Raw genomic sequence first — 23,710 nt, 5'->3', positions numbered from 1 at the left:
GCCAGGACTTGTTGGTTACTAAAGGCCAAAGACCCCCAGGAACAATCTCTCTACGAGGCTCTGCTCAGATAGTCGGAGAGAACATTCCTCTGCCTGGAATGAGCGAGCCGATGTTGGTATTGAGAGGATCTCAAATCATCTCAGTATCTCTACTGCAAGATGCGAAGGTATGAAAATGCGTCCCTTGCTGGTTGGAACACGCCAGTACCATGGAGTCATCGCGCACGGAGCGACTCGGCAGAAGCTGTAGGATCTGTAGAGGGGCCAGACTATGGCCCCTAAGCCTGCCCGAATGATGGAGAGGTATCCTTCAGGTCTTGACCATAGGCCTGAACCGGAACATGCCCCCCCCCCCTCTTCTTTGACGAGTCCGAGAACAGCATCAAAAATGTGGAGAAAGGACGAGAATATCCACTCCCATCAAGAGGTTCCATAGGTCAACACCCATTGCAGGTCTAATCGTTCCACTGGTCCCATAGGGGCCAGAAAGTCTGGTTAATCGTTGCTTTGAAACCACCGGAACTTGGGCCGCCTCACAGGGAACTTATCCTGAGGCGACCGTTCGGAACTTTAGACGGGTCAATGAGGAAAAGAGACCTAGGAAACGTTCCAAGGTAGGGCTAAAAGCTCTGCTTGACTGAGAACAGGTACTGCGACTCTCCTCAGCCTTGCCACAGTCAACTGAAGGGAAGGCTCGGAGGAGGCGGCAACAGAATCTGGCGTCCCCAGGCGGTCACCCATCCAAGTACTGACCAGACCCGATGTTGCTTAACCTCGCTGGACGGACGAGAAGCGGGGTTTCCAACGTGGTAAGGTCGTTGACTCAATATCATGGCTAAATACTCCAGATGTTGAGGCAGAAGTAGAGAAGGCTCCTAGCAAATTACCATGAACCCCCACTCATGGTAAGGATCCGGAAGCTTGTCCCGGCGTTTGAAGAAGGTTGAACCCGAGCCTACCGGAGTTGACCAGACCTCCAAAGGACGAAGGAGGCGGAAGCCTGCTCCTGAGCGGCCATGAGGAAAGCAGGGAGAGTTCTCTGGGGAAAAACCTGCGATGCCACAGCGGGATCGCCACACTGCATCTTAAGCAGGAACACCTGTAGTCTAGGCTGAATTCCAAGAGCTTCCTGGAAGATGGATGGAATGGAAACTGAAAGTACCCGTCCCTCCGATCCAGGGCCTAAGGAGTCCTGTCACCTCGTTACCAGTCTGATCGATTCTGCTGTTCCACGCTGGACGAAGTTTGTTCGACAGACTTGATCAGAGCTGAGTGGTCGACTACGGAATTTCCGTCTCGTATGCTTTCCTACGAGAAAGGATCGACTGAAGAAGCCGGGGGGTGAAGCCGTCAACGATCCTATGGAGGACCTTCTCCTAAGGCATGGATCATTCTGCCCAAACAGGCAAAACTCTTGCCGACCCCATGGCATAGAGGTTCAGTGACACTGAATTCGCTGACAGAGACGGCAGGCGCGATATCCTTGACTGATCACGGAGATTGTGCAGGAATCGGCCTCGGGAAGCTGTTACCCGGAGGAGTAACCTTAGGTATCCTCCCAGCGTGAGACCTGCAAGGGGGGGTGCCAATCCTAGAGTTCGTGAACTCTGCCGCTCCCTCTAGGATTATGCCCCCCCGGGAGAGCCTCCCGTGCTACCTGTCCCTGACAGGAGGGGACTGCTATTGGACACCTTGTCTTAGTTGTCGTAGCCGGTCCGATAACTTAGGCCGACGAGGCTGAAAGAAAGAGGCGCTGGAGCCCTGCAGGGTCTGGAAGAAAGCGCCTTGAAGGAGTGAAAACAGAAGTCGATTTCCTCCGCACAACCGCTGTCTATGTCTCTGTCCTTGGGCACAAACAAGCTCTTCCCAAGGATAGAAGGGTGTCTGAGATTGTCGACATCCACGGATGAGACACCCAAGAGGAAGCCCTCGGTCATTGCGCCCAGATGGTCCAACATCTAGCTTGCCCGCAAGTTCGAAACTTGGCAATGAAAAGCCTAGGTGCTTGAGCCCGAGAAGAGGAAAGTACCCATGATCTTCCTGGAGCTTCCTTGTACAAAACCTCGGGTCGCAACCGAGGAGAGAAAGGACCTGGTAAGCCCTTTCAAGAGATGGAGAAGAGGAAGGGGTAAACCAGTCACCCCTTGGCCGATGGAGAAAACTCGAACGGAAAGCTCCCTGGCAAAACCCTTCCAGGGAATGACGGGGAAGGGCTAACCCAGGTTCTGGAAAGAAGAATGTTGCTCAGACCTCCCTGAAGATTCTTCCTGCACCTGCAAGTGCCATGCTTTGCGTTTACGGGGTGAGGCCATGTTCTGGAAATACACTCCAGAAGACTCGCCAGGCTGGCCATGTTGCGAAACCCCAACGGGAATCGCGGTCGCAATCGCCCTGGCGCCCATGCGCGGGCACGCAGGAACGCAAACGAAAGTGCGCGAAGGAGCGCAGAAGGAGGGCAAGCGTGGAAGGAAGGGCGAGAGCTGGTGGTCGGCGAGCGATGACCCGTAGGCGAGCAATGGATACTGCAGGAATCAAGCCGACGTTCGCGCGATGGAACACCGTCGGTTCGCACGACGGAACACCGCCGGTCCGCGCGACAGAACACCGTCGGTCCGCGAACACCATCGGTCCGCGCGATGGAATACCGTTGGTTCGCTCGCGGGCGAACATTGGGCGCATGTGCGCGGTCGCGTAGGAGCGCGGGCACGTGGGCGTGCGCTCGCGCAGGCACGTGGGCGTGTGGACGCGCAGGCACGTGGGCGCGCGGGTGAGCGCAGGCGGTCGGGAAACCGATGGCGCGTAAGTGGGCGATGGCGCGTTGACGAGTGATGGCACGTTCTGGCGAGCGATGGCCCGTAGGCGAGTGACGGCGCGTTGGCAAGCGATGGCGCGTCGGCAAGCGATGGCGCGTCGGCAAGAAATGGCGCGTCGGCAAGCGATGGCGCATCGGCAAGCGATGGCGCATCGGCAAGCGACGGCGCGTTGGTGAGCGGTGGTGCGTTAACAAAACGCTAGCGCGCAGGCGAAGAATCGCGCAGGCGAGTAGGCGATCGCTAACGCGTAAGAGACTAGTGATGGTTAGCGCGCATGGCGCTAACAAAAGGCGCGCAGGTGCATCAGGAAGATGAGCACTGAAGCAAGCTGTTAATCAGGCGATCCTAGACGGTCAGAAAAAACCATTGGCGCCCATAGGTGCGTGGCAGAAAAGGGCACGCAGATGTGCGCTGGCGATTGAAGAAAGCTGGCGCACAGAAGGACAGAAGTAATGGTGAGCGCTGGTGAGCAGGAGGAAGATCTACGGCAAGACTCAGCTACCGGAGATCGTGGTCCACAGCAGGCGAGCGCTAGATCGCTACTGATGGTGTCCAGGGGAACTGACACGCGTGCAGATCGATGGCGATCGTTGACGCGTAGGAGATTGCTAACGAGCAGGCGAACATTGACGGGTCTGTGGTCGCTGGCGAGCTGGTGATCGCTGGCGAGCAGAAGGCATCACGTGGAAGCCTGTGCGTAGAAGAAGAGTCCTTGTCCAAGACCTGAACTGAAGTTCCAGATCGCGAGGGCGAACGTGGGCGCACAGGGCGCGTAACAGGAACCAACAGGAACAGCAGAGATGATCATCAGGAGAGCGCTGACGAACAGGAGAGCGCTGGCGAACACGAGAGCGCTAGCGATCAGGAAAGCGCTGATGAGCAGGAAAGAACACTGCAGAAGGGAGCGCAGGGGAACCCTGATACGCAAGGGAAGAACCCCCGTGGGAGGCAACCGTTTGCCCCGAAGAGATCGTTGTCCGTCGAGAGACTGATGTCCGTCGGAAGACCGTTGTCCGTCGGGAAGACCGTTGCCCGTCGGAAGACGAGGTCAGACGGCTGTCCATCTGCACCAGGGGCGGAAGATCAAGAAGAAGGAGTTGTAGGCTGCATACGGAGATTCAAAAAGGCGCCTCTTAGCACCCTTATAGGTAGATGGGAGGCCCTTATGACGTAGCGGACGGTGAGCCTTACGGTGAAGGCGGCCAACAGCAACAACAGCAGAAGAGTCCTCCGAAGAGGAGTCTCTATGAGTGTACTCTCTCGCGAACGAAAGAGAAACACTTCGTAGAAGAGACGGGTCAGCCAGTGACCTAAAAGGAGCAATCCTTCGAAGAGGGGCTCCTGCAGTTGCCCAGCCAATTGAGCGTAACTGCAGGTGCGACTGCTCAGCACCAAGAGCATAGTCGCACGAAAAAAAGGCAAGAGAAGAACCCCCCAAAAGGGGAAAACTCAAGCCTTGGCAGGAAAAATTTCCCTCGGAAGGGAAGTTACCCACCCAAGGAGGCGAGCCTCCTGAGAGTTCTAAAATGAACTGGAGAGCTGTCAATCATCACGGGAGTACTTCCAGGAGAAGGAGACACGCCCCTGACGAAGATCTATAGGGGAGGCAGCAACAGCCGAATCCCCAGGCCTCAACAAGACAGCTCACTCCGTTGTCACATTACAGAAACGAACTAAATCGGTAACTGTGAAAAATAAAACAAAAATCATTAGTTAACATTCATTCCCCCGGGAAGGCTCCAAAGAGGAATCCCGAGGGAAAGGAACACAAGAATTACACAACAGGCACGTGCCCCCACAACACTTACACTCACGGAAGGAGAGCTGTAACCAACACAAAATTATAACAATTACAATTATGTAACTATGTAATTATGTAACTTAAAAATGAATGAACACTAAAGAAAGAACAAAAACCCAGAAAGGAATCGTTCTACAAAGCTGAAAAAACAACAAATACAATTAGATTCATAAACTAATTGAGACAAAACGTACGGCGTAGCAACCCCCCCCCCCCCCCCCACACGGGAAGGAAGCTACAAAGGCATAGTAAATTAACGTAGTAAAAGGGTGAACGACCTCAAGAGAGAGAGAGAGAAAGACCGAAGTCAAACTCGATCTCGACCCATGAAATTACACCATGGTGGCCTAACTGCCGAGGGCTCCAAAGAGATATCGTACCCTACACACACAAGCACAAACTCTGAAAAGGAAACTTACTGATTTCTATACTCAAATATATACATAAATATGAGAAAATGTTTACAGTGAACCCTCGTTTATCGCGATAGATAGGTTCCAGACCCGACCGCGATAGGTGAAAATCCGCGAAGTAGTGACACCATATTTACCTATTTATTTAACATGTATATTCAGACTTTTAAAACCTTCCCTTGTACGTAGTACTGTTAACAAACTACCCTTTAATGTACAAAACACTTAATGCATGTACTACAGTACCCTAAACTAAAACAGGCACAAATATTAAAGGCGATTTTATATCATGCGTTTCCTAAACACGCCAAAAAGCACGATAAAAAATGGCAACCAATGTTTTGTTTACGTTTCTCTGATCATAATGAAGAAACAAACGCATTTAGTGTACAGTACACATCTGTGTATAGGTTGGTTTTTGCATCGATTATATTGATTATACAGTATGTTGATTTTGTTATTACCAATGTTTTACTTAATTTTTCTTAGGACTTCCAAATGAAATGTTTTTCTTTATGACGCCGCCTTAAACGACGGCGTCTTAAAGTACGCTCAGTAAACAAAGAAGGCATTTAACGCGCATGATGAAAGTGATAAATAATGATATTTACAGTAAAACCTTTTAGAAAATATGTTATTACAAATATTATTTACCGTATCTATATAAAATCATACAGTACATACTGTACGTAGCAAAGCAGGAAAACAATTTACGAGAGAGAGAGAGAGAGAGAGAGAGAGAGAGAGAGAGAGAGAGAGAGAGAGATAGAGAGAGAGAGAGAGAGATTGTTTTACGTACGTAAATGTAAATTTTAAACAAAAAAAATATGATAGGTTACATGTATACTCTTCAGACTTTTAAAACCTTCCCTTTAACTTAATGCATACAGTACTAAACTAAAACAGGCACAAATATTAAAATGTTAGAATATTAAAGTAAAAAATAAAGATTGTTACTGTACTCACCACGAAAGAAGTTGAAGAAAAACTTGAATGATGATGGCGATGAATTTGCTGCACAGTAGAAATGATGATGATGAAGCTGATGATGTCTTCTACTGTGCAGCCAATGATAGTATTTTACGTCTCTTCAGACGGAGGTGTCTTTTCCAGGGACACCTCTTCAACTTCTTCCTTGGAAACTTCTTCAATTTCTTCCGAAGGCGTACTAGCAGGAGGAACTGGCTCTTTTTTGCGAGGCTGGAAGAACATTGTGATCGGAAAATGCTGCCGCTGCTTCTTTTTTCGCTCTAAGAGCATCCTGTAGGGAGTCATGTCTTCATCGATCTTGTTGCAGAATTGCATGGACCGAACCATATCCTCATCCTACTCGTGCAACATTTCTTTCAACTCCTTCGCATGGTTGCAGGCCTTGGCAAGCCGTTCTAATGTTAAGCCCGTTTCTTCGACATTTTCTTGGGTCTCTTCCTGTGTTTCGCTCTCTTCTTCACTGGCCGATTTCGTCAGGTCTTCTAGGTCTGCGTCAGTTAGCGGCTGGGAATGGCAGTCCAACAACTCGTCGACGTCTTCAGTCGTCATGTCGCCAAACCCATCACCTCCAATTATGGCAGCCAACTGCACAGATTTGCGTATTGCAGAGTGTTGGATTTCAGACGGAGTAAATCCCTCGTCGTCGTAAACAATCTGGGGCCACAACTTTTTCCAGCTCGCATTCACGGTTGCAGGTTTCATTTCTTGCAGTGCCTTCTGAATGTTCTGCAGGCACTTGGCTATAGTGTACTGCCGCCAGTACGCCTTCAAGTTAAAATCTTCATCCTCATCATCTTGGGCAGCATCCACATACGCAACGAGGTCCGCCAAGGTATTCTTCGTGTAGAGGGCCTTGAACGCCCTGATAACCCCCTGGTCCATCGGTTGAATTAATGACGTGGTGTTGAGTGGCAGGAACTCAACCTGAATGCCCTCATGCGACAGATCAGTTGCGTGTCCACCAGCGTTATCCATAAGGAGAAGGATCTTGAATGCCAAGCCCTTCTCTACGAGATATTTGCTGACTTGTGGGATGAAACACTGGTGGAACCAGTTGGAGGTCAGCATCTTCGTAATCCATGCTTTTGGATTATGCATCCAGTACACGGGAAGGAGATTCTTATTTTTATTTTTCAAAGCGCGAGGGTTTTTCGACTTGTAAATAAGCCCCGGCTTTAGCAAAAATCCAGCAGCATTGCCACACATCACGAGGGTAACGCAATCCTTGAATGCTTTAAAGCCAGAGGCTTTGGCTTCTTCTTTGAACAGGAAAGTTCGCGACGGCATTCTCTTCCAAAACAAGCCGGTCTCATCCATATTAAACACTTGTTCCGGCTTGTATCCACCTTCGGCGATAATATTCTTGAACGTCTGGTTCACGTAAGTTTCAGCAGCGGCAGTGTTAGCGGAAGCAGCCTCGCCATGCAGGTTAACGCTTTTCAGGGCGAAGCGTTTCTGAAACTTCACGAACCATCCTTTGCTGGCGGAAAAACGTTGTTTCTGACGCTGGGAATCAGTGTATGTCCCTGGTTGAGGTTTATCTACATCATCATCTTCTTCAGCATGGTCGCCATCGTCGTCTTGAGGTTCCTTTGCCGCAAAATTCTCATACAAGCTCAAAGCCTTTGTTCGGATGGTGTTCGTATCCATGGCTATGTTCTTCTTCCGGCAGTCGGCAATCCACACTGCTAAAGCACCTTCCATGCGTACGATCGTTTTATTACGCGTGGTAACGACTCGCTTCGCTGATCTGCTAAAGGTGATTGCAGCCGTCTTTCTAATGTTCGCCTCGTCCTTCTTGATATAGCGAACGGTGGATTCATTGATTCCAAAATGGCGGGCTGCGGCCGCGTAACTTCTACCGTCTTTTAACATATCGAGAAGCGTCACCTTCTCAGCAATCGTCATCATTCTTTGGTGGCGTTTAGGCTCACTACCAGCCTTAGTAGAAGCAGAACGCTTGGGAGGCATTGTACAGTAGGGTTTAACAGAAAGTTCAACAAAAAGTTCAACTTAAAACAGTCATGCACAGCTCAGATTAAAGTTCACAATAACTTAACAACGTCTACACAGCGATACGGCGGGAGAGAAAGTGACCGCGAATACGTAGATGCTGCGGGTTGGAGATGCGGGCAAAACACCAATCACAAGCTAGATAACAAAACTTGGGTTCTGATTCGTCATCTATCAGCGCTTGAACCAATCACAACCCGTCTTATATGCTACGTAGGTTACCAATTCAAAGTACAAGATACCCTACGTATACTGTACAGTAATAATAATAATAAAAATAATAATAAATAATGATAATAATAATAATAATAATAATGATAATTATAATAATAATAATAACAATAATAATTTTAATAACAACAACAAGAATAATAATAATAACAATAATAATAATACAGCTTTACGTACGCTATTTCACGCTTGTTTTGTTGTAGGATGTCTCTCTCTCTCTCTCTCTCTCTCTCTCTCTCTCTCTCTCTCTCTCTCTCTCTCTCTCTCTCTCGTACGCTTATTCGAGATGTGATTTTTGCAACAAAGAATATTATTGTATGCAGTACTACGTACGTATACATACAAAAGATTCATGGAAAAGAAGCACATCCATTACATTTGTAGTACAGTAGTAGCCATCAGCAGCCTTACACCATTCTAATATGGTATGACTGCATCTGATTTCCGTTTCATGTTCGATTTAATTTTACTACGTACTGTATACAGTACTGAATTATCGTATGATCACTTTCTCTTTTCGTGTTTTATTTCTTTCTGTGCTGAATTATATGTCATATGTAATGCAATGAACAATCAGTAAGAGCAGATATTACTAATTACAGTATTAATGGAATTACAGGTAACGAAATATCGTATTTGGGGTCTTCAGATATCGCGGTATTTTCGAAATTTCCGGAAAATCCGCGATATGTATACAGTGAACCCTCGTTTATCGCAGTAGATAGGTTCCAGACCCGGCCGTGATAGGTGAAAATCCGCAAAGTAGTGACACCATATTTACCTATTTATTTAACATGTATATTCAGACTTTTAAAACCTTCCCTTGTACGTAGTACTGTTAACAAACTACCCTTTAATGTACAGAACACTTAATGCATGTACTACAGTACCCTAAACTAAAACAGGCACAAATATTAAAGGCGATTTTATATCATGCGTTTCCTAAACACGCCAAAAAGCACGATAAAAAATGGCAACCAATGTTTTGTTTACGTTTCTCTGATCATAATGAAGAAACAAACGCATTTAGTGTACACATCTGTGTATAGGTTAGTTTTTGCATCGATTATATTGATTATACAGTATGTTGATTTTGTTATTACCAATGTTTTACTCAATTTTTCTTAGGACTTCCAAATGAAATGTTTTTCTTTATGACACCACCTGAAACGACGGCGTCATAAAGTACGCTCAGTAAACAACCATGCTCAGAACAAAGAAGGCATTAAACGCGCATGATGAAAGTGATAAATAATGATATTTACAGTAAAAGCTTTTAGAAAATATGTTATTACAAATATTATTTACCGTATCTATATAAAATCATACAGTACATACTGCACGTAGCAAAGCAGGAAAACAATTTACGAGAGAGAGAGAGAGAGAGAGAGAGAGAGAGAGAGAGAGAGAGAGAGAGAGAGAGAGAGAGAGAGAGAGAGAGAGAGAGATTGTTTTACGTACGTAAATGTAAATTTTAAACAAAAAAAATATGATAGGTTACAACATGTATACTCTTCAGACTTTTAAAACCTTCCCTTTAACTTAATGCATACAGTACTAAACTAAAACAGGCGCAAATATTAAAATGTTAGAATATTAAAGTAAAAAATAAAGATTGTTACTGTACTCACCACGAAAGAAGTTCAAGAAAAACTTGAATGATGATGGCGATGAATTTGCTGCACAGTAGAAATTATGATGATGAAGCTGATGATGTCTTCTACTGTGCAGCCAATGATAGTATTTTACGTCTCTTCAGACGGAGGTGTCTTTTCCTGGGACACCTCTTCAACTTCTTCCTGGGAAACTTCTTCAATTTCTTCTGAAGGCGTACTAGCAGGAGGAACTGACTATTTTGCGAGGCTGGAAGAACATTGTGATCGGAAGTTGCTGCCGCTGCTTCTTTTTTCGCTCTAAGAGCATCCTGTAGGGAGTCATGTCTTCATCGATCTTGTTGCAGAATTGCATAGACTGAACCATATCCTCGTCCCACTCTTCCAACATTTCTTTCAACTCCTTTGCAAGGTTGCAGGCCTTGGCAAGCCGTTCTAATGTTAAGCCCATTTCTTCAACATTTTCTTGGGTCTCTTCCTGCGTTTCACTCTCTTCTTCACTTGCCGATTTTGTCAGGTCTTCTAGGTCTGCGTCAGTTAGCGGCTGGGAATGGCAGTCCAACGACTCGTCGACGTCTTCAGTCGTCATGTCGCCAAACCCGTCACCTCCAATTATGGCAGCCAACTGCACAGATTTGCGTATTGCAGTGTGTTGGATTTCAGACGGAGTAAATCCCTCGTCGTCGTAAACAATCTGGGGCCACAACTTCTTCCAGCTCGCATTCACGGTTGCAGGTTTCACCTCTTGCAGTGCCTTCTGAATGTTCTGCAGGTACGTTACTATGGTGTACTTCCACCAGTACGCCTTCAAGTTAAAATCTTCATCCTCATCATCTTGGGCAGCATCCACACACGCAACGAGGTCCGCCAAGGTATTCTTCGTGTAGAGGGCCTTGAACGCCCTGATAACCCCCTGGTCCATCGGTTGAATTAATGACGTGGTGTTGAGTGGCAGGAACTCAACCTGAATGCCCTCATGCGACAGATCAGTTGCGTGTCCACCAGCGTTATCCATAAGGAGAAGGATCTTGAATGGCAAGCCCTTCTCTACGAGATATTTGCTGACTTGCGGGATGAAACACTGGTGGAACCAGTTGGAGGTCAGCATCTTCGTAATCCATGCTTTTGGATTATGCATCCAGTACACGGGAAGGAGATTCTTATGTTTATTTTTCAAAGCGCGAGGATTTTTCGACTTATAAATAAGCCCCGGCTTTAGCAAAAATCCAGCAGCATTGCCACACATCACGAGGGTAACGCGATCCTTGAATGCTTTAAAGCCAGAGGCTTTGGCTTCTTCTTTGAACAGGAAAGTTCGCGACGGCATTCTCTTCCAAAACAAGCCGGTCTCATCCATATTAAAGACTTGTTCCAGCTTGTATCCACCTTCGGCGATAATATTCTTGAACGTCTGGTTCACGTAAGTTTCAGCAGCGGCAGTGTCAGCGGAAGCAGCCTCGCCATGCAGGGAAACGCTTTTCAGGGCGAAGCGTTTCTGAAACTTCACGAACCATCCTTTGCTGGCGGAAAAACGTTGTTTCTGACGCTGGGAATCAGTGAATGTCCCTGGTTGAGGTTTATCTACATCATCATCTTCTTCAGCATGGTCGCCATCGTCGTCTTGAGGTTCCTTTGCCGCAAAATTCTCATACAAACTCAAAGCCTTTTTTCGGATGGTGTTCGTATCCAAGGCTATGTTCTTCTGCCGGCAGTCGGCAATCCACACTGCTAAAACACCTTCCATGCGTACGATCGTTTTATTACGCGTGGTAACGACTCGCTTCGCTGATCTGCTAAAGGTGATTGCAGCCGTCTTTTTAATGTTCGCCTCGTCCTTCTTGATATAGCGAACGGTGGATTCATTGATTCCGAAATGGAGGGGCTGCGGTCGGGTAACTTCTACCGTCTTTTAACATATCGAGAAGCGTCACCTTCTCAGCAATCGTCATCATCCTTTGGTGGCGTTTAGGCTCACTACCAGCCTTAGTAGAAGCAGAACGCTTGGGAGGCATTGTACAGTAGGGTTTAACAGAAAGTTCAACAAAAAGTTCAACTTAAAACAGTCACGCAAAGCACAGATTAAAGTTCACAAACTCAACGTCTACACAGCGATACGGCGGGAGAGAAAGTGGCCGCGAAAAGATGCTGGAAGTTGGAGATGCGGGCAAAACACCAATCACAGGCTAGATAACAAAACTTGAGTTCTGATTCGTCATCTATCAGCGCTTGAACCAATCACAACCCGTCTTATATCCTACGTAGGTTACCAACTCAAAGTACAAGATACCCTACGTATACTGTACAGTAATAATAATAAATAATGATAATAATAATAATAATAATAATGATAATAATAATAATAACAATAATAATTTTAATAACAACAACAACAATAATAATAATAATAACAATAATAATAATACAGCTTTAAGTACGCTATTTTGCGCTTTTGTTGTAGGATGTCTCTCTCTCTCTCTCTCTCTCTCTCTCTCTCTCTCTCTCTCTCTCTCTCTCTCTCTCTCGTATGCTTATTCGAGATGTGATTTTTGCAACAAAGAATATTATTGGATGCAGTACTACGTACATATACATACAAAAGATTCATGGAAAAGAAGCACATCCATTACATTTGTAGTACAGTAGTAGCCATCAGCAGCCTTACACCATTCTAATATGGTATGACTGTATCTGATTTGCGTTTCATGTTCGATTTAATTTTACTACGTACTGTATACAGTACTGAATTATCGTATGATCACATTCTCTTTTCGTGTTTTATTTCTTTCTGTGCTGAATTATATGTCATATGTAATGCAATGAACAATCAGTAAGAGCAGATATTACTAATTACAGTATTAATGGTATTACAGGTAACGAAATATCGTATTTGGGGTCTTCAGATATCGCGGTATTTTCGAAATTTCTGGAAAATCCGCGATATGTATATATATATGGGTTATGAAAAAAAACCCCGAAGTGGTGAATCCGCGATGGTCGAACCGCGAAGTAGCGATGGTTCACTATATATATATGGGTTATGAAAAAAACCTGCGAAGTGGTGAATCCACGATGGTCGAACCGCGAAGTAGCGAGGGCTCACTGTACATATATATTGAGTAAAAGAAAAGTAAGTCCTTAAGTAAAGACAAAACAAATAATGGCTGCTAAGCGAGGACAAAGACAGAGACGTCTGTCCATGTCCGAGCCAAAGGTGAAAGTGAAGCAATTCACCGGTGTGTGAGGGGGGAGGGGTAGCTAGCTACCACTCCCCTACCCCCCTGCTAACTAGCGCGGGGGTAATACACCCTCGTTAAATTCTAATGGCTCGCCATTTCAGCTACGCTAAAAGGTAAACCCAATGTAAATAGCGTGGTTTGTATTTCGGTTACGGAACAAATATGTTTTTCACTCTAATTAAAATATGTTTTTCACTCTAAGTCCATTGTTTACATCTGAGAGACTGAAGGGGACTTATTGCGCATGCTTGGTTTCTGTGCATTTACAATGAGGTATCTGTCAGGTGGTTTTTAAAACCAATTAACAGCCTACAAGTACTTCTTCATAAGTTCCCGGATGTTGTTCTACAACAGCCAGATATGGGCTCTTACATATAAAAGCCTGAAAAGGTTGAATAGGAGCCCAATTGGCAATGTGATGTCACTAAAAGAGGATAATTGCTTTCAAGTAGGAACGTCATAAATATTTCATATAATTTGTATTTTTCCTAGCTATACAAACCTGAGTCCTTTAGGTAGAGAATATGCTTTCAGCACAAGCTGGGTGGCTGTTGAATCATTTTAATGAGCACTTAAGAGAAAGGTGTGAGCTTACCTGAAAGATTATGGGGCCAAAACATTCCTTAGGTCACACGCGTCATCAATGTTAGCACAAACGGAGAGGAGCCTCCTACCTCCAATGAGGTGCGGTGAACACAGGAGAAATCCCATATGCCTTCAGAACCTGCAAGTTTGCCAATGTAGGTCCAAGGGCTCCTAGCTTTCGCCACATACTCCCCGAAGAATGAGCTGGCGTAAACGCAGGAGTGGCGATAGCAAATTATAATTATACTGTAATTACTTGCAAAGCTACAACCCTAGTTGGAAAAGCAGGATGCTATAAGCCAGGGCCCCAATGAGCAAAAGGAAAAAGCAACCCTAAACTTGTCTTGGTTACATTTTTAATCTCTGGATTAGTCTAATCTAAAGGTATTAGAGTACAGTAGAACCTTACTCGAAGCCTTTGTAGGGGTGTATGTATGATAACAGCCCCTATATTTACGATGACTGCTAACTAAGAACGCGGCAGTGTAAAGGGCGGTCGCAGGCTGATGCGCCCTTAAGTGAACTTTCCATTTTCTTTCAGGGAGTGAATGGTGCTTGTTGATTATTATTGTGAAGCAAGACACTCAATCGTAGGATATAGATATATATATATTTTGAAACTATTGATTTGCGACGGGAACGAGTGTCATTTTTGTAGAGAGCGTAATTTTTTCTATAAGAAAAAGTAGTTTTTTTCCTAGGTTACATTGTCCTGTAATACACTACAATAATACCAAGATTAGTCCCAAAAAACACTCTAATCCTAGTTTTAGATATCGTGAAACCTAACAAGGCTAGCGTACAGCAGGTGGTTTAGGGTAGTATAGTCTGACCTTCATTTATCTGCCTTTAAGGATGGCCTAAACATGATATAAGCATTTAATTAGTTTAATATTAATAAATATTCTTAAATGTAACAATGCATGCATTAAAATGCACAACGATTCAACGGCTGTCGATCTTCACGCTGAAAACATATTTCCTATCTAAAATATGATGGTTTGTATTCGTGTAGTAACAAACTACTGATAGCTCAAAGTTAGTCGAATTGGTTGTTTTGTTTGTTTGTTGAAATGACGGTCAAATTCGGTCAAAACACGTTATTTACTACAGGAAAACATATTTTCTGTTCGAAATCATTATCTATAATACAGTAAAACTTTACCAGTATTTCTGTAGAGACCAAAGTTGTAGCCAAAAGCACAACAAATCCATGTTTAGAATTGTTGTAGAGTTTGGTGCTTAAAGATATACTCTAGGATTTAAAAGTCAACAACCTGATGTAAAAGCATAAAAGGTCAACGTACTGTAGTATTCTATTAGCTTTGTGATCAAAGCATTGGGCTTCATACTTTAAACCATGAACTTGAGTACATTTCAGGGTATTATTATCAATGACATATTAGGTCTTTGGAAAAGTAGGTTTGTTTTCGCCTACGGAAGAAGATGCCAACCATGACATTATTTTTAATTTTTTCATTAATACCTTTATACTCTAGATTAGAAGAGAGGATCGGGTTCCAGGTTCTTCGTTGCTCTCTCCACAACAATGTGATTGTGGACAGACTACTAGATGATAGTTATTGGGTCCTTCGACTGACCTGACAGTACTACATTGGATCCTTCTTTCTGGTTACCGTTCACTTTCCCTTTGTCTACACATACACCGAATAGTCTGGCCTATTCTTTACAGATTCTCCTGTCCTCATACACCTGACAACACTGCGATTAACAAACAATTCTTCTTCGCCCAAGGGGTTAACTACTACACTGTAATTGTTCAGTGGCCACTTTCCTCTTGGTAAGGGTAGAAGAGACTCTTTAGCTATGGTAAGCAGCTCTTCTAGGAGAAAGACATTCCAAAATCAAACGATTGTTCTCTAGTCTTGGGTAGTGCCATAGCCTCTGAACCATGATATTCCACTATCTTGGGTTAGAGTTCTCTTGCTTAAGGCTACACTCGGGCCCAATATTCTATCTTATTTTTCTTCCTCTGGTTTTGTTAAAGTTTTTATAGTTTATTTAAAAATTATTTATTTTAATGTTGTTACTGTTCTTAAGGCCGGCCATACACTATCATGTACACCTGACAGTTACGCCTGTCAGGTATACCTGATAGTATATGGCGGGAAAAACGAGCCTCTCAGGCGACCTGACAACTGATGAAAATTCGATCAGTTCTGCCTGACAGGCGAGTAAACTTGATGTGTGTGTGGCGGTTTCATCAGGTGTACCTGAACAGGTCTCTCAGTTATTAACAATCCTTTGATGTGGACAGTTTAAATTTTTTTGATTACAGCTTTGTAATTTTGATTTATTTTACAGTTGAGTTCCTTTAATCAAGGGAGATATAAGTGACAGCAACTTGTTGTACACATTCATTCATGCGCAGAAAATTGTTGTAATCAGAAGGTTCATGTCTCAATTCATTAAGAATATTTATATGGGTAATTTTATTTCTTCTTTGCAGCCATTCCTTACATCATTGTTTGCGTTTCTTCCCTCTGTTTTTACAAGTCACAAAAACAGCAGATAATAAGGAGAGAAAGTACAACTCATCTTCTCGAGAATCCATGGCGAACTGACAAACTTGACAGGTATGCATGAAGAGTGTGTGTGCTACTCAGGTATAAGGTATACCTGACAGGCGTAACTGTTCAGGTGTACATGATAGTGTATGGCCGGCCCAAGATATATTTTTCCTCGTTTTCTTTCCTCACTGGGCTATTTTCCTCGTTAGAGCCCCTAGGCTTATAGCATTCTGCTTTTCCAATTAGGGTTGTAGCCTAGCAAATAATAATAATAATAATAAAGCGTAGTAGGTGTAAAGCGCTGCAATCTGCAGAAAATTCATTATCATTAGTTACCTCCTACACAGACAACACAGCTTGCATACTTTTACTTCTAACTTTTAGGACCTTTCCAATATACCGGTTAACCTCTTTAGTAGGGTTTCTAAATTCCTTAATTCTATGTTATTATTTCTAAATTTCCTTAACTCATTGCACTTGAAAATATGCCCAGTAGTATCCTCTGTCTCCCTACGCAACACACAAAGCCTATCATTATCCTTCCTGTTTCTATAAATTTCTGTTAATTCTAGCATATTTAACATTGTCCCCATAACTATTACCCCCTCATTAGTGTCAAGTTCTATGTAATCTCTTTTACCAGTACTTTTACTTTTAAGGGTTTATTTCTCGCCCTCCATCAGACACTAAGAGTCTGTTCAGGCGGGCCTTGATATGTGAAAAAAAAATATTTTTCCAGATTATATTTTGCTCTGTATCTTTTCAGTTATTCGCTAGCGTTTGTATTCAGGCTTAATAGTTTGCAGATCACTATTATAACACTTTCCAAAGAGGTTTTTATTGAAAGCTGCCACATTTTTGCTATTCTTGACATCAAGTGGAAGGTCGTTGAAGAGTCTTGGTGCAGCATAACAAAAAGTTCTTCCTCCTATTGCATGATTCACACTAATTTCGAATAGTCTATATGGGTCATCAGCATGTCTAACTCTTACTGCAGCGCTAGTAGCTTGAGGGTAGGGGACCAAGCAATCACGAAGATATTTAGGCTTATCACTTGTAAGTGCTTTGTGAGTCAACAAACAAATCTTAAATTCAATTCTAGCCTTAACAGGTAACCAATGTAGATCGATCAATGCAGGAGTTATTCTCTCCCGAAATTTAATGCCTTTTATCAGTCTAGCCGCCCGGTTTTGCACATTTTGAAGCTTTCTTAGTAGTGTATTGGACAATTTATAGTACAGAGAATTGCAATAATCAAGCCTTGATATTACTGCCCTTTGTTAAATATTTTCTAATAAATGCTATGCTTCTCAGGTGATAGTTACACACTTTCACTGTGTTCACTATTTGATCCCTCATTGACAAATTACAATCTATCAGTACACCCAAATTTTTCACAACAGGCACAATCCTAACATCAGCGTCACCAATTTTTATATTTTGAAATAACTGTTAATTCTTCAAAGCCACCTTTGTGCCAAAAAACATACATTCTGTTTTATCATCATTTAATTTAAGCTTTTTCCTCTGCATCCATGTTTTTATTTCAGTCATTATCTCATCAATTTTCTTCTTTGTATCTTGTGTGGTTGAAATTGAAAGGTAGAACTGAGTATCATCTGCATATAGTTTAAAGCCCACTTTTTGTTTTTTCAAAATATGTGATAGCTCGATAGTATATATGTTGAACAAGATAGGGCCCAGAACACTACCCTGTGGTACACCTTTCATAAGAATTCTCTCTCTAGATCGGTTTCCAGAAACTTCTACAATAGTCTTCTTGTTCGTCAAGTAGCTTCGCAAAAATTCCAGTGCTTCCTCGGTCACTCTAATGGATTTTAAGTCGTTAAGTAAGTACTCGTGCACAACAGTATCGAAAGCAGCACTAAGATCTAACATAATCAAAATTCCACACTTTCCCTCATCAAGAAGACCTATCAAATCATTCATTATTGAGCATAAGGTAGTTTCTGTAGAGTGATTAGCTCTGTAGGCCGATTGATTTCCCGGGAATACCTCTAACTCATCAATATGCGCCCATAATTGCTCACTTATGATTTTTTCAATAAGCTTCGACATGTAGGATAAATTTGAAATGGGCCTATATGAATTTAACTCGTTTACATCACCTTTTCCTTTGTAAATTGGTTTGATCAACGCAGTTTTTTCACAGCTAGGAAAACTGGATTGTGATATACCTAGGTTAATTATATTCAGGTAAATATTATATACAACTAGCTTGTTTGGAGCTTCACTTATTGAACTATTTGGGAGAGGGTCGTTTCCATAATATGTATTCTTCATCTCTCTCGTAACCTTTAACAAGTCATACATATTTATTTCCTTGAATTTTATCAACTTCTTACCCTCATTCACTAGCATAACTGACTGTCCTTCTTACTGATTTTGGGGGAAACCTCTACAAATTTTATAAATTTTTTCATTGAAAAATATAGCAAATTCCTCTGCACAGACATTATCAGGCAAGAAATTTTTTTATAATCCCATCAAATCATCTAGGTTTTTGTGAAACCCCCTCATGTTATTAGAGTTTTTTTTCCTTTCGCCGTTGTAGAATTTTTTTTTTTCTAACAGGATGTTATAGTCATTTCTGGCCTTATTATATAGTTTTCTGGCTTGTGAGGATTTGGCTCTTTTCCATCTACCTTCCATCTTACGTCTGTGTCCTTTTGCCTTTAATAGCTCACTATTATACCATCTAACATTTTCGTGTACAACTATTTGTTTGCTCTTTATAGGACACTTGGTATCATACATTTTTCCAAAAATGTCATTATATTTTTTGGTATACCACCCAACACATTCTCTATCTACCATATGTTCACATTGTATTTCCTCACAAGACATTTGCGCTACACTAACTTCAATAAAATTCTCAGCATCGAAGTTTTCCCGTTCCCTATATGTGATCCATTTCTTCATTACTATTCACAAACCTCAGTTTGGTTATCTCTACATTCTTTTCTTTATTTTTCTCTTAATTTCATTTGCCAATTTACTTTTTACTTCTTTTTTAAGTTTTTGCTTTTCATACTTTCATACTTCTTCAATTTTAATATATTTATTGCAGATTTCTATAATACTTTTTCCCCAACATTCCCAATATGGTTCTCTTATGTGATCTTCCACTACCTCCTTAACTAGGCGTTTGTCATCTGATGTTATGATGTTATGAAATAGCATCACCTTTTTATACTATATTCTATTTTCAACCGGCTATATGAAACAATCTATTTCATAATTTTGTACTGTATACTCTCTAGTTCTTTCGTTTCTTTTTTTCTTTTATTACAACCCATGCCTCATTATTTGCAAACATTGTAGGTACTACTACTGTCTCATAGACCTTTATTCTAACTAGCAGATGCCAGAGAACTTCAAATCATTCATGCATCCTCACTAGCGTTACCAACTCTGTTACGGTCTCCATACTTCCTAACTTCCTGTACCATTTATTCTAATTTTGCTTCCCTATTTGCTTATGCTAAGATTATGGTTTCCTTTTTCTGAGTATCATTCTCCTAAGTATTTATATTCTTTAATTGTTTCTATCCTTCCATTTCTAACCAATCCATTCTCCTTTTCAACCTCTTCTTTTTGTGTGTGTGTGTCTAATTACTAACACCGCAGACTTCTGTGAATTTGTACTAAACGTAAATCTCTTCATTTCTTCCAAACTTCCGAAGTTGCTAATGGCTCTTTCTACTTTGTATCGATTGTTACTAGGAAACATTATATCATCTACATAGATTAAAGCTTCTATTCTAATGTTTCTAATCAGGGTTATCGTCTTCTCACTTATTGAATAAACTTTGTCCGTGACTATTGAGCATAACTTTGGGCCAAATACTGTTCCCTGTTTTACGTCCCTTCTATCTTAATTTCCTCTGCATATCCAACGGGGCTCTTGATAATTGCATTAGCTTTCTCATTTGATTTATATAATATCATCTTCGTATCATCTATCCCTACCATCATACTTAGTTCTTTGATACAATCTTTCAAGCGCAGTTTATCAAAACAATTTACTGCATCCCCAAACCATATATATGTTGAGGTTCCCAAGTAATGATTATAGTCTATTACAGCATTCAGTGTGATAGATCTACCCTCAATCCCACTACACTGAAATCTGCTAATTTTGTCATTAATTTTATCCTTAATTTTTATTAGCCATAATTTTTCAAACATTTTATTAATTGTATCCGTAATGAATAGTCCTCTTCTATTGCCTTTAGACTGACTTACTGATAAAATTTCTAGTTCATCCCATTCATCGGGTATTTCTATTCTCTTCAATTTCATTTAGAATTTCTCTCAAGCTATTCGTCATGTCTTATTTTTCAGGGATAATATCACAGTATCTACCTCTTGCTAGGTTGTCTTCATTACTGTACCTTTTTCACTTTTACTTTTTCCCATTACCCACTTTAAAGCCAATTCATTAACTTTGTCGGCTTGTTTCTCAACTTCTGTACTTGTTCTTGGTTCCTTATTGCTCACTCCGCCAAATAAGTTTGCGGGCACTCTATCACTTTATAGATAGGTGCAAAGCTTCTAAGCTTATTCTTATTATTGAATACATATTGCGCAGCCAACAAATCGTGTCGACACGAGAATAGTTACAGATATCTTCTAACTATTGGAACCTAGATATATGTCTACTGTAGGCTCCAGAGGCTTTAAATATGCGGCCCCGAGATTATATAATAAGCTCCCACGAAACATTCGAATGATTGAAGACATTAAGGCTTTCAAGACTTTCTTATTTCATGAGTCTTTTGACAGTGACGATTTAACAGTAAATGAACAATACGAGATATGAAACGTTAAATACTCTGAACAAACAAGGTAAAACGACAATGAAGGTCCGGTAGAGAGCTAGGTTCTCCTGCTGCATGGGACCGGAAAAGCAGCCATCAAAGTAAAATAAGTAAGTAAGTACCATAAATGAATTAATAATGAGATTCTAAATCTTTACTTTTATCCCATTCTACCTCGAAATTAGGTAGGATAACACCCTGTTATCATCAGTTTTGGCTGTGGAGAATTTTTATGTGAATGGCTGAGTGGGAACTTAGTCCAGGAAAGTCTCCCTACGGCAATTACCCAAAGCTCAACAGGGGAGGATAATGAGCACTTACTCTCGGGACACAAACGCCCTGCTAATACTTTACTGCCATAGTTCACTAACCTTTCACTCAAATACAAAAGGAGGTAATTTTACTGTCCAGAGGCCGGAGAACTCCACACGTTAATTCTGAAATAATTTATGGCCTACTCTAGCTTTGTCAGGGCTAGAGTCATCTCACTCTAAGGCTCTGTTTCGATTCCGTCCCAGTGACCCCAGTGAGATGCTGTACAGGTATCTTACGTTAATGCAACTAGAGACAAAAAAAAGGGGGGGGGGGAACAGTGGAGTATAAAAGTATAAAGTAAAGTTAAATGGGGATCTTCACCTTCAAAGCACTAAGTAAAAGAGCGTACACTCGCTGATACCAACTTACCTGTTTAGAGTAGGTTACTTTCAACACCTTGGGTACTTCTGACGCGTCCCATAGTATAAATTAGCTAAATTCATATAATGTGGTTAAAGATACCAAAATGTGTAATCTATTCCAAATGATTTATTACAGAAAAAGGAATGGAAATAACTCGATGATTTTAACACAACAAATTAAAAATTGGAAAAAAATATCAGTAACTCAATTATAAGTTTACATGTGATAAAATGAATAAGTGAATTTACAACAAAACTTGAAAACGTTAAACGGAATTAACACGTGGATTAAACCTCAAACAGAATAAATAAGTCAAAACATTCTGATCAACAATTTGTGCGGTAGGATGCTGTGAGGTCCCAACATGTGGTCAGTGACCTCAAGCAATTACCAAGATCAAAAAAAAATATGAATATTGGCAACCTATTGTGGTCAGTTTGGACTTTTTAAATTCTTCTTTCATGTGCATCGCCCTTAAATTCTTCTTTAATGTGCATTGCCCTTTAGTTTTGCTTTCATACGCATTGTCCTATATATAAATGCAGCCAGATCCCTGCTAGGATTTTTCACCGTACCTATAGGCTACTTATGTCTACTTTCATTAATTGTCCTAATTTTGGGCATAAAAATAAATGTTTAGTAGTATCTTCTTCATCTTTGCATAGGTCACACAAATTATCTTCAAATTTTCCCCTGAAATTTGCTTTTTAATTGAGCATATTTAATTTTGTCTTCATTACAAGGGATGCCTTATCCGGCAAATTCGGGTTCAGGGGTGAGGCATAGCCTTTGCAACGGCACCTCTAAAGTTTATATTCTTATACTGTTATGTCTTTTCCTCCACATCAGGTTTAATACTTCCTTTTTCTTTTCTATATTTGTTTTACTAAATAAAAATAATCATACTATTTTCTTTAGGTCTTCCTCTTATGCTTATTGTAGCTCAATTATTTCATTCCTTTCTTTTCTATATTCCTGGCAAAACAACAAAAAATTTATCAAATCTTCCTCACCATTTTCACAAAAATTACAGTTTACATTCCCCCCATGGTGTCTGTTTACAATGTTTAGTTGTAACGTATTAGTTCTTTCTCTAATAAGTATCACTGAAGCAAATGTGTAGTAAAAAAAAAATCCTCTTCTTTAATTTCTTTCTTCCACCTATATAGTTCTAAGCTCACTTTACTTTCTATTTCTTCTTTCCACTTTTCAGTATCCCAATTTCTGGTTTCCGATTTTATTTCTGCCTTTTTCATTCTTCTTATTTGTCTCATGTTTATAAGTAATTCATCTAAGTACTTTGCTGGTTGTTTCCACCATCTTCCTTCTTTTTCTTGAATATCCAGGATAATTGTTTTCAGTATTTCCTTCTTCCCATTCAGGGTACGATTTAATTACTGCAGCTTCCCATCCATCACCCTTGCTTTCAGAGAAGATGCACCTATCTCCCCTCTTAGAGTAGTATTAGCTTTGTAGTTTCTCCATTTCAGTTTCTGTTAGATTTATAAAGCTTGTTCCATACAAAATAGATGGTAAAGCAATATTTTTCCAGAACGTTTTTCCTATTATTATTTTATTGCAACTTTTCTCTATAACTGAATATGTTTACTTAGCTAATTTTTGTGTTTTTTCTATCATTACCCTTTTTTGAGTTTTAAATATGTTCCTATTACTCTCTAGCTTTATTCCTATGTATGTTGAACTTTCTACTACTTTAATTCCCTCTATGTGATCTGGCTTTTCTTTCATGTTGTAAATCATAATATTACTCTTTTTTTATCATTAATTTGTAACCCACAATTTTTACCAGTTTCTACTAATATTTGAATGTTACGCTTTGCATTATGCATATCCTCTGCAATTACTAAGGCATCATCTGCAAAATATAATGATTCTAAAGGGTCAAGCAAAATTATCCGACACATTTGTAGGTTTAATAAAAGGAAAATAACGTAAAGAAAT

The 23,710-nt window shown here is 41.4% G+C and overlaps 2 protein-coding genes and 1 pseudogene across 6 annotated transcripts in view; 1 reads left to right on the top strand and 2 right to left on the bottom strand.

Annotated features, from left to right (window-relative positions):
• The window catches only part of LOC137658731 (TLC domain-containing protein 3A-like), a 161,966-nt gene extending 146,484 nt beyond the window's left edge, over positions 1-15,482 (bottom strand). For 2 of the 5 annotated variants that reach the window (XM_068393740.1, XM_068393744.1), the window contains exon 1: positions 15,182-15,320. The gene's annotated coding sequence lies outside the window, so the exon portion shown is untranslated. Of the gene's footprint in view, positions 1-14,860; positions 14,971-15,002; positions 15,154-15,181 lie in introns of those variants that run through there. The other 3 variants (XM_068393743.1, XM_068393741.1, XM_068393742.1) reach the window with 3 other exon arrangements.
• The window catches only part of ArgRS-m (arginyl-tRNA synthetase, mitochondrial), a 644,356-nt gene that overhangs the window by 470,570 nt on the left and 150,076 nt on the right, over positions 1-23,710 (top strand). The window lies entirely within an intron of this gene.
• Positions 705-823, bottom strand: LOC137659387 (5S ribosomal RNA; annotated as a pseudogene).

The sequence above is a fragment of the Palaemon carinicauda genome, chromosome 19 (assembly GCF_036898095.1).
Source record: "Palaemon carinicauda isolate YSFRI2023 chromosome 19, ASM3689809v2, whole genome shotgun sequence".
NCBI lineage: Eukaryota > Metazoa > Arthropoda > Malacostraca > Decapoda > Palaemonidae > Palaemon > Palaemon carinicauda.
Note: the sequence above shows the minus strand (reverse complement) of the source record. Positions and strands in the feature narration are given on the sequence as shown.